The following is a 12422-nucleotide window of genomic DNA, read 5'->3' on the forward strand; positions in this document are numbered from 1 at the left end:
TGTCCGTGAGCTGCACAATGAGCCCAGCAGCTACTGAATTGGAGGCGTGCCAAGTTGCCATTCCCTCGCTCCTGGTGTTCCTTAAACAATGGTTTTGTATCCCGGAGGCGGTGGGACCGAGTGCCAACCTCTAAACGTGATCTTCAAATTGCGCATACACCCACTTCTTCCAGCAGCAGGCTTTAAAAATCAGGCGCCAAAGGTCTGATCAGAATGAGGGACTTAAAATAATTAATATCAGCAGAGGGAAAGTACTAGAGAAGCTAATGGGACTAAAGGTCAACAAATCCACTGGACCTAATGCTCTACATCCTTTGCTTCTAAATGAGGTGACTGTAAAGACTGTGAATGCATTGGTTGTGATTTCCCAAATTTCCCAAGGTTCGAGAATGGTCCCAGTGATTGTAGCAAATCTTCTTCTTTGGCCGCCTTATCTCGAGAGACAATGGGTAAGCGCCTGGAGGTGGTCAGTGGTTTGTGGAGCAGCGTCTGGAGTGGCTATAAAGGCCAATTCTAGAGTGACAGACTCTTCCACAGGTGCTGCAGATAAAATTGGTTGTCGGGGCTGTTGCACAGTTGGCTCTCTCCTTGCGCTTCTGTCTTTTTTCCTGCCAACTGCTAAGTCTCTTCGACTCGCCACACTTTAGCCCCGCCTTTATGGCTGCCCGCCAGCTCTGGCGATCACTGGCAACTGACTCCCACGACTTGTGATCAATGCCACAGGACTTCATGTCATGTTTGCAGATGTCTTTAAAGCGGAGACATGGACGGCCGGTGGGTCTGGTACCAGTGACGGGCTCGCTGTACAATGTGTCCTTGGGGATCCTGCCATCTTCCATGTGGCTCACATGGCCAAGCCATCTCAAGCGCCGCTAGCTCAATAGTGTGTATAAGCTGGGGATGTTGGCCGCTTCAAGGATTTCTGTGTTGGAAATACGATCCTGCCACCTGATGCCAAGGATTCTCCGGAGGCAGCGAAGATTTGTCTGACATACGTTGTCCAGGCCTCGCTGCTGTAGAGCAAGGTACTGAGGACACAGGCTTGATACACTCGGACTTTTGTGTTCTGTGTCAGTGCGCCATTTTCCCACACTCTCTTGGCCAGTCTGGACATAGCAGAGGAAGCCTTTCCCATGCGCTTGTTTAATTCTGCATCGAGAGACAGGTTACTGGTGATAGTTGAGCCCAGGTAGGTGAACTCTTGAACCACTTCCAGAGTGTGATATTTATGGGTGGAGCATTTCTGACGTCCTGTCCCATGATGTTCGTTTTCTTGAGGCTGATGGTTAGGCCAAATTCATTGCAGGCAGCCGCAAACCTGTCGATGAGACTCTGCAGACACTCTTCAGTATGGGATGTTAAAGCAGCATCGTCAGCAAAGAGGAGTTCCCTGATGAGGACTTTCCGTACTTTGGACTTCGCTCTTAGACGGGCAAGGTTGAACAACCTGCCCCCTGATCTTGTGTGGAGGAAAATTCCTTCTTCTGAGGACTTGAATGCGTGTGAGAGCAGCAGGGAGAAGAAAATCCCAAACAGTGTAGGTGCGAGAACACAGCCCTGTTTCACGCCACTCAGGATAGGAAAGGGGTCTGATGAGGAGCCACTATGCTGAATTGTGCCTTCCTTATTGTCATGGAATGAGGTGATGATACTTCGTAGCTTTGGTATGTAACACCGTAACATGTAACACCGCTATTCTAGAAAGGAGGAAGAGAGAAAACAGGGAATTACAGGCTACTCACCCTGGCATCAGTTGTCAGGAAGAACGCGGGAATCTATTATTGAGGTGTTAACCAGGTATTCAGAAAATCATATATGATTAGGCAGAGTCAACATTGTTTTATGAGAGGGAAATCAGTTCTGATAAATATACTGGACGTAACTAACAGGGTAGGTGGCAAATGGAAAGTAGTGGATGTGATTCATCTGGATTTCCAAAAGGCATTCAATAAAGTAACACATCAAACGTTATTACACAAGATAAGAGCTCATGCAGTTGGGGGTCATATATTAGCATGGATAGAGGATTGGCGAACAGACAGAAAGCAGAGAATAGGGACAACTCGGGTACTTTCAAGTTGACAGACTGTAACTAGTGGAGTGCTGTGAGGATCAGTGCAGGAGCCTCAGCTATTTACATTCCATATTAATGACTTAAATAAAAGCATTGAGAGTAATGAATCCAAGTTTGCTGTGATACAAAGCTAGATGGGAATGCAAGCTGTGACAGTACAGCACAGGAACAGGCCATTCGGCCCTCCAAGCCTGCGCCGATCTTGATGCCTGCCTAAACTAAAATCTTCTGCACTTCCGGGGACCGTATTCCTCTATTCTCATCCTATTCATGTATTTGTCAAGATGCCTCTTAAACGTCACTATCGTACCTGCTTCCACCACCTCCCCCGGCAGCAAGTTCCAGGCACTCACCACCCTCTGTGTAAAGAACTTGCCTCGCACATCCCCTCTAAACTTTGCCCTTCGCACCTTAAACTTATGTCCCCTAGTAACTGACTCTTCCACCCTGGGAAAAAGCTTCTGACTATCCACTCTATCCATGCTGCTCATAACTTTGTAAACCTCTATCATGTCGGCCCTCCACCTCCGTCGTTCCAGTGAAAACAATCCGAGTATCCAACCTCTCCTCATAACTAATTCCCTCCAGACCAGGCAACATCCTGGTAAACCTCTTCTGTACCCTCTCCAAAGCCTCCACGTCCTACTGGTAGTGTGGCGACCAGAATTGCACGCAATATTCTAAGTGTGGCCTAACTAAGGTTCTGTACAGCTGCAGCATGACTTGCCAATTTTTATACTCTATGCCCTGACCGATGAAGGCAAGCATGCCGTATGCCTTCTTGACTACCTTATCCACCTGCGTTGCCACTTTCAGTGACCTGTGGACCTGTACGCCAAGATCTCTCTGCCTGTCAATACTCCTAAGGGTTCTGCCATTTACTGTATACTTCCCACCTGCATTAGATCTTTCAAAAGGCTTTACCTCACATTTGTCCGGATTAAACTCCATCTGCCATTTCTCCGCCCAAGTCTCGAACCGATCTATATCCTGCTGTATCCTCTGACAATCCTCATCATTATCCGCAACTCCACCAACCTTTGTGTCGTCCGCAAACTTATTAATCAGACCAGCTACATTTTCCTCCAAATCATTTACGTATACTACAAAGAGCAAAGGTCCCAGCACTGATCCCTGCGGAACACCACTAGTCACAGCCCTCCATTCAGAAAAGCACCCTTCCACTGTTACCCTCTGTCTTCTATGACCGAGCCAGTTCTGTATCCATCTTGCAAGCTCACCTCTGATCCCGTGTGACTTCACCTTTTGTACCAGTCTGCCATGAGGGACCTTGTCAAAGGCTTTACTGAAGTCCATATAGATAACATCCACTGCCCTTCCTTCATCAATCATCTTTGTCACTTCCTCAAAAAACTCAATCAAATTAGTGAGACACGACCTCCCCTTCACAAAACCATGCAGCAGATGGAGTACAATGTGGGAAAATGTGAGTTTATTCCATTTGGTTAGAAGAATAGAAAAGAATATGTTTTAAATGGTGAGACACTTTGAAATGTTCATGTTCAGAGAGATTTGGGTGTTCTTGTACAAGAAATGCAGAAAGTTAACATGCAGTACAGCAGGCAATTGGGAGGCAAATGGAACATTGGTTTTTATTGCAATGGGACTGGAGGACAAGAGCAAGGAAGTCTTGCTACAATTTCACCATGGACATCCAATCCCTCTACACCTCCATCCCCGACCAGTTAAAGATGTTGTGATAGGAACCTTTATGGGTCCGAGCTGAACCTGTCCTTTTACCGAATATGTAAATCATTTTTTGTTCCAATTCTAGTCGGGTCCCTTCCCACACCTCTTTTTTTGGATATATTGATAACTGTGTCAGTACCGTTTCCTGTTCTTTCCTGGAACTGGAAAATGTCATCAGCTTTGCTTCCAATTTCCACCCTTCCCTTGCCTTCATGTGGTCCAACTGACTTTTCCCTTTCCTTCCCTTCCTCAACTTCTTCTAATTCCATTTCTAGGGATAGACCATCAACCAATAGCCCCAGTAAGTCGACAGACTCCCGTAGCTATGTGTCACCTTCTACTGTGTACGTCCCAATCTTTATTTCACTGGCTGTAAACAATATGTAAGAAACAAAGGATAATCTGTGCGTTTTGCCTCCTGGTTTGCTGTCTGTGAGAATTCTTCAATGTGATTGCTTACTCTGCTTGATGACATCACTGCTGCTGGACACTTGGAGATCCCCTTGACTTGGCACCAGATTCAAATTAATGTACATAGGGAGGGGGTGAACTCCATGTTACAGAGATCATGAGATGCCTGTGGGCAGCTTTCTTTGAGGTCAGTGGCGAGCACTGTCGATTCACCGCTTACTGCAAAATCCAGGCCATTATTTCAATGACTGAACACTCGATCTATCAAACAGCCTCTCTCAGTAGGTGCTGGAAGCAGGAAGTGTTGATTCAATCAAGGGAAAATTAGATAGATTTCTTTCAGTAATATTTTGGGATAGAGTATACAAGTAATTTGAGAGGGTCGGTACTGAGGGAATGCTGCATAGTCAGAGGGTCAGTACTGAGGGAGTGCTGCACTGCCGGAGGGTCAGTACTGAGGGAGTGCTGCACTGTCAGAGGGTCAGTACTGAGGGAGTGCTGCACGGTCGGAGGGTCAGTACTGAGGGATTGCTGCATGGTCGGAGGGTCAGTACTGAGGGAGTGCTGCACTGTCGGAGGGTCAGGACTGAGGGAATGCTGCACTGTCGGAGGGTCAGTACTAAGGGAGTGCTGCACTGTCGGAGGGTCAGTACTGAGGAATCACTGCCCTGTCGGAGGGTTAGTACAAAGGGAGTGCTGCACTGTTGGAGGGTCAGTACTGAGGGATTGCTGCACTGTCGGAGGGTCAGTACTGAGGGAGTGCTGCACTGTCGGAGGGTCAGTACTGAGGGAATGCTGCACTGTCAGAGGGTCAGTACTGAGGGAGTACTGAGGGAATGGCCTTCAAAATGGAACTGGATAATTATCTGAAAAGGAACTAATTTGCAGGGTTACGGAAAAAAGCGGAAAATTAGGACTAGGTAAAACGGACTTACAGAGAGTCGGCACGGACACGACGGGCTGAATGGACTCGTTCTGTGCTGGAACCATTCAATGATTCCATGATTCTACTGCAGTCCAACACCACCCTCTGGCGAGGGAATGCGGTACCGCAGCTAAACACCACCCTCTGGTGAGGGAATGTGGTAGTGCAGGTCTGCACTCCCCTCTGGTGAGCGAATGCGGAACCGCAGGTCTAGAACACCCTCTGGTGAGAGAATGTGGTACTGCAGGTCTACACTCCCCTCTGGTGAGGGAATGCGGTACCAGAGCTCAACACCACCCTGGTGAGCGAATGTGGGACTGCAGGTGTACACCACCCTCTGGTGGGGGAATGCGGTAGTGCAGCTCAACACCACCCTCTGGTGGGGGAATGCGGTAGTGCAGCTCAACACCACCCTCTGGTGGGGGAATGCGGTAGTGCAGCTCAACACCACCCTCTGGTGAGCGAATGCGGTACCGCAGATCAACACCACCCTCTGGTGAGAGAATGTGGTACCGCAGCTCAATACCACCCTCTGGTGAGGGAATGTGGTCCTGCAGATCCTGCAGTTCAACACCACCAGTGGTGAGACTCATAGTCAGAGAGTGGTACAGCATAGAAACAGGCCCTTTGGTCCACCGCATCCATACCGACCAAAATGCCTATTTATACTAATCCCACCTGCCTGCATTAATTCCATATCCCTCTATGCCTTGCTCATTCAAGTACCTGTCCAGATGCCTCTTAAATGTTGCTACTGTTCCTGCCTCCACCACCTCCTCTGGCAGCTCATTCCAGATACCCACTATTCTTTGTGTGAAAAATTTACCCCTTTGATCCCCTTTAAACCTCCTCCCTCTCACTTTAAATCTATGCCCTCTAGTTTTAGTCACCCTTACCATAGGAAACAGACTCTGGCTATCTACCCTATCTATGCCTCTCATGATTTTATATACCTCTATCATGTCCCCTCTCAGCTTCCTTCGTTCCAGGGAAAACAGACCCAGCCTATCCCATCTCTTTTTATAACTCAAGCCCTCCAAACCAGGCAACATCCTTGTGAATCTTTTCTGCACCCTCTCTAGCTTAATCACATCTTTCCTGTAGTGCGGCGACCAGAACTGCACACAGTACTCCAAATGCGGCCTAACCAACGTTAGGTACAACTGTAAACTGACATCCCAATACTTGTACTCAATGCCTCGGTCAAAGAAGGCAAGCATGCCATACGCCTTCTTCACCATCCTGTCTACCTGTGTTGCCACTTTCAGGGAACTATGTACTTGCACCCCAAGGTCTCTCTGCTCGACAACACTCCCCAGGGCCTGCCATTCACTGTATATTTCCTGGCCTGATTTAACTTCCCAAAATGCATCACTTCGCACTTGTCTGCGTTAAATTCCATTTGCCAATCCCTTGCCCACTTTCCCAGTTTATCTATATCCTGTTGTAACCTTAGACAACGTTCTTCACTGTCCACGAGACCACCAATTTTGGTGTCTTCTACAAACTTACTAATCATGCCCCCCACATTCACATCCAAGTCATTAATATATATGACAAACAACAGAGGGCCCAGCACCGATCCCTGCGGCACCCCATTAGTCACCGGCCTCCAATATGAAAAACAACCCTCCACTACCACCCTCTGCCTCCTATCACCAAGCCAATTTTGTATCCAATTGGCTAGCTCACCCTAGATCCCATGTGTTCGAACCTTCTGGACCAGCTTACCATGCGGGACCTTGTCAAAGGCCTTGCTAATTTCCCTTGCTAACGTCCATCGCCCTGCCCTCGTCAATCCTCTTGGTCACCTCCTCAAAAAACTCAATCAGATTCCTGAGACATGATTTCCCATGCACAAAGCCATGCTGACTATCCCTAATCAGATCTTGCTTTTCCTTGCCTTTCTCTCAGAATCCCTTCCAATAACTTTCCCACCACTGATGTAAGGCTCACTGGCCTGTAGTTCCCTAGCTTATCCCTGCTGTCCTTCTTAAATAAAGGCACAACATTAGTTATCCTCCAGTCTTCCGGTACCTCACCCCTGGCTAACGATGATACAAAAATCTCTGCCAGGGCCCCAGCAATCTCCTCCCTTGCTTCCCATAGCATCCGAGGATACACCTGGTCAGGCCCTGGGGATTTATCCACCTTACTGTGCTTCAGTACCTTCAACACCTCCTCCTTTGTAATGTTGATATGCTCCAGGATATCGCTGTTCCCTCCCTTGAACTCATTAGCTTCCATGACCTTCTCCACGGTAAATACGGACGAGAAATATTCATTTAAGACCTCGCCCATTTCCTGTGGCTCCACACGTAGATTACCACACTGATCCTTAAGGGGACCTACTCTCTCCCTAGCTACCCTTTTACTCTTAATATACTTATCGAATCTTTTAGGATTCTCCTTTATCTTATCTGCCAGGGAAATCTCATGGCCCCTTTTCACCCTCCTAATTTCCTTCTTAAGTGTACTCCTACATCCCCTATACTCCTTGAGGGACTCGCTCGATCCCAGCTGCCTATACCTGACATATGCCTCCTTCTTTGCCCTGACCAGACCCTCAATATCCCTCGTCAACCAAGGTTCCCTAAACCTGCCAGCCTTGCCCTTCCAACTAACAGGAACATGCCGACCCTGAACTCTTCCTATCTCACTTGTAAAAGCCTCCCACTTGCCAGACGTCCCTTTACCTGTAAAGAGCCTCTCCCATTCAACTTTTGAGAGTTCCTGTCTGATGCCATCGAAATTAGCCTTCCCCCAATATAGGACTTCAACCTGAGGACCAGTCCTATCCTTTTCCACAACTATCTTGAAGCTAATAGAGTTATGGTGACTGGTCCCAAAGTGCTCCCCCACTGACACATCAACCACCTGCCCATCCTCATTTCCTAAGAGGAGGTCGAGTGTAGCCCCTTCTCTAGTAGGGCCATCCACATACTGCTTCAGAAAACTATCCTGGACACACTTAACAAATTCTTCCCCATCTGATCTCTGAGCACTAAGGCAGTCCCAGTCAATATTAGGGAAGTTAAAATCACCTACTATTACAACCCTATAATTCCTACACCTATCTGTGATTTCCCTACATATCTGCTCCTCCAATTCCCTCTGACTATTGGGGGGCCTGTCGTATAATCCCATCAAAGTGATCACCCCTTTCTTATTTCTAAGTTCTACCCATATGGCCTCGCTGGACATTCCCCCCGGGATATCCTCTCTAAGTACTGCCTCTCTTATCTCCACCTCTGTCACGCCAGAAGCATCGGTACCACGGAACATTGCGCTGCCAGTCCTGCCAATCCCTCAACCACGTTTCCCTAATAGCTATAATATCACAATCCCACGTACCAATCCATGCTCCGAGTTCATCTGCCTTACCTGTAAGGCTTCTTGCATTAAAGTAAATGCAGTTCAGCCTACCAGACCTTCCACGCTCCCTGTCCTGCCCCTGCCCAGCCTGCCTACTGGACTTGCTTGCTTTAACCTCTACATTCGCCTCAACTATCTCATCAGAGAGACGACTACTTTGGGTCCCACTCCCCTGCAAAACTAGTTTAAACCCTCCCGAGTAGTACCAGCAAACCTCCCCGCAAGGATATTGGTCCCCTTCCAGTTCAGATGCAACCTGTCCTTCTTGTACAGGTCACCTCTGCACCAGAAGAGATCCCAATGATCCAAGTAGCTGAAGCCCTCCCGCCTACACCACCTCTTCAGCCACGCATTCATTTGCCTAATCCTCCTATTCCTACCCTCACTAGCACGTGGCACAGGGAGTAATCCTGAGATTACAACCCTAGAGGTCCTGCTTTTTAACCTTCTGCCTAACTCCCTATGTTCACTTTGCAGGACCTCATCTCTCTTCCTGCCTATGTTGTTAGTACCAATATGGACCACGACCTCTGGCTGCTCACCCTCTCCATTCAGAATGACCTGCGGCTGCTTCGAGACATCCTTGACCCCAGCACCAGGGAGGCAACGTACCATCCTGGAGTCTCGCCTATTTGCACCGCTTACGATAGAATCCCCTATCACTATAGCTCTTCCACCCCTTTTTCCTCCCCTGCTGTGCAGTAGAGCCCTCCGTGGTGCCACGAACTTGTCTATTGCTGCTTTCCCCTGGGAGATCATTCCCCCCCACAACAGTATCCAAAACCGTAGATCTGTTTGAGAGGGGGATGGCCACAGGGGACTCCTGCACTACCTGCCTGCGCCTACTACTCCATCTGGTGGTCACCCATCCCTTTTCTGCCTTTGCAGCCATTACCTGCAGTGTGACCATCTCGCGAAATGTGCTATCCACGATGTCCTCTGCATCGCGGATGCTCCACAGTCAATCCACCCATGGCCCCAGCTCCGGAATGCGGGTCGCCAGTAGCGGCAGATGAATGCGGTACTGCAGCCCAACACTGCCCTCTGGTGAGAGAATGCGGTACTGCAACCCAACACCGCCCTCTGGTGACAAAATGCGGCAGCACAGCTCAACGCTGCCATTTGGTGAGAGAATGCGGTACTGCAGCCCAACACTGTCATCTGGTGAGAGAATGCGGTACTGCAGGTCAACACTGTCCTCTGGTGAGAGAATGCGGTACTGCAGCCCAACACTGTCATCTGGTGAGAAAATGCGGTACTGCAGTCCAACACCACCCTCTGGCGAGGGAATGCGGTACCGCAGCTAAACACCACCCTCTGGTGAGGGAATGTGGTAGTGCAGCTCAACATCACCCTCTGGTGAGGGAATGCCGCACCGCGGCTCAACATCACCCACTGGTGAGAGAATGTGGTACTGCAGGTCTACACTCCCCTCTGGTGAGGGAATGCGGTACCAGAGCTCAACACCACCCTCTGGTGAGCGAATGCGGTACCGCAGATCAACACCACCCTCTGGTGAGAGAATGTGGTACCGCAGCTCAATACCACCCTCTGGTGAGGGAATGTGATCCTGCAGATCCTGCAGTTCAACACCACCAGTGGTGAGACTCATAGTCAGAGAGTGGTGCAGCATAGAAACAGGCCCTTTGGTCCACCGCATCCATGCCGACCATAATGCCTATTTATACTAATCCCACCTGCCTGCATTAATTCCATATCCCTCTATGCCTTGCTCGTTCAAGTACCTGTCCAGATGCCTCTTAAATGTTGCTACTGTTCCTGCCTCCACCACCTCCTCTGGCAGCTCATTCCAGATACCCACTATTCTTTGTGTGAAAAATTTACCCCTTTGATCCCCTTTAAACCTCCTCCCTCTCACTTTAAATCTATGCCCTCTAGTTTTAGTCACCCTTACCATAGGAAACAGACTCTGTCTATCTACCCTATCTATGCCTCTCATGATTTTATATACCTCTATCATGTCCCCTCTCAGCCTCCTTCGTTCCAGGGAAAACAGACCCAGCCTATCCCATCTCTTTTTATAACTCAAGCCCTCCAAACCAGGCAACATCCTTGTGAATCTTTTCTGCACCCTCTCTAGCTTAATCACATCTTTCCTGTAGTGCGGCGACCAGAACTGCACACAGTACTCCAAATGCGGCCTAACCAACGTTAGGTACAACTGTAAAATGACATCCCAATACTTGTACTCAATGCCTCGGTCAAAGAAGGCAAGCATGCCATACGCCTTCTTCACCACCCTGTCTACCTGTGTTACCACTTTCAGGGAACTATGTACTTGCACCCCAAGGTCTCTCTGCTCGACAACACTCCCCAGGGCCTGCCATTCACTGTATATTTCCTGGCCTGGTTTAACTTCCCAAAATGCATCACTTCGCACTTGTCTGCGTTAAATTCCATTTGCCAATCCCTTGCCCACGTTCCCAGTTTATCTATATCCTGCTGTAACCTTAGACAACGTTCTTCACTGTCCAGTATACCACCAATTTTGGTGTCTTCTACAAACTTACTAATCATGCCCCTTACATTCACATCCAAGTCATTAATATATATGACAAACAACAGAGGGCCCAGCACCGATCCCTGCGGCACCCCATTAGTCACCGGCCTCCAATATGAAAAACAACCCTCCACTACCACCCTCTGCCTCCTATCACCAAGCCAATTTTGTATCCAATTGGCTAGCTCACCCTGGATCCCATGTGTTCGAACCTTCTGGACCAGCTTACCATGCGGGACCTTGTAAAAGGCCTTGCTAATTTCCCTTGCGAACGTCCATCGCCCTGCCCTCGTCAATCCTCTTGGTCACCTCCTCAAAAAACTCAATCAGATTCCTGAGACATGATTTCCCATGCACAAAGCCATGCTGACTATCCCTAATCAGATCTTGCTTTTCCTTGCCTGTCTCTCAGAATCCCTTCCAATAACTTTCCCACCACTGATGTAAGGCTCACTGGCCTGTAGTTCCCTAGCTTATCCCTGCTGTCCTTCTTAAATAAAGGCACAACATTAGTTATCCTCCAGTCTTCCGGTACCTCACCCCTGGCTAATGATGATACAAAAATCTCTGCCAGGGCCCCAGCAATCTCCTCCTTTGCTTCCCATAGCATCCGAGGATACACCTGGTCAGGCCCTGGGGATTTATCCACCTTAATGTGCTTCAGTACCTCCAACACCTCCTCCTTTGTAATGTTGATATGCTCCAGGATATCGCTGTTCCTTCCCTTGAACTCATTAGCTTCCATGACCTTCTCCACGGTAAATACGGACGAGAAATATTCATTTAAGACCTCGCCCATTTCCCGTGGCTCCACACGTAGATTACCACACTGATCCTTAAGGGGACCTACTCTCTCCCTAGCTACCCTTTTACTCTTAATATACTTATCAAATCTTTTTGAATTCTCCTTTATCTTATCTGTCAGGGAAATCTCATGGCCCTTTTTCACCCTCCTAATTTCCTTCTTAAGTGTAGTCCTACATCCCCTATACTCCATGAGGGACTCGCTCGATCCCAGCTGCCTATACCTGACATATGTCTCCTTCTTTGCCCTGACCAGACCCTCAATATCCCTCGTCAACCAAGGTTCCCTAAACCTGCCAGCCTTGCCCTTCCAACTAACAGGAACATGCCGGCTGTGAACTCTTCCTATCTCACTTTTAAAAGCCTCCCACTTGCCAGACGTCCCTTTACCTGTAAACAGCCTCTCCCATTCAACTTTTGAGAGTTCCTGTCTGAAGCCATCGAAATTAGCCTTCCCCCAATATAGGACTTCAACCTGAGGACAAGTCCTATCCTTTACCATAACTATCTTGAAGCTAATAGAGTTATGGTCATTGGTCCCAAAGTGCTCCCCCACTGACACATCAACCACCTGCCCATCCTCATTTCCTAAGAGGAGGTCG

The sequence above is a fragment of the Heterodontus francisci genome, chromosome 39 (assembly GCF_036365525.1).
Source record: "Heterodontus francisci isolate sHetFra1 chromosome 39, sHetFra1.hap1, whole genome shotgun sequence".
Taxonomy (NCBI): Eukaryota; Metazoa; Chordata; class Chondrichthyes; order Heterodontiformes; family Heterodontidae; genus Heterodontus; species Heterodontus francisci.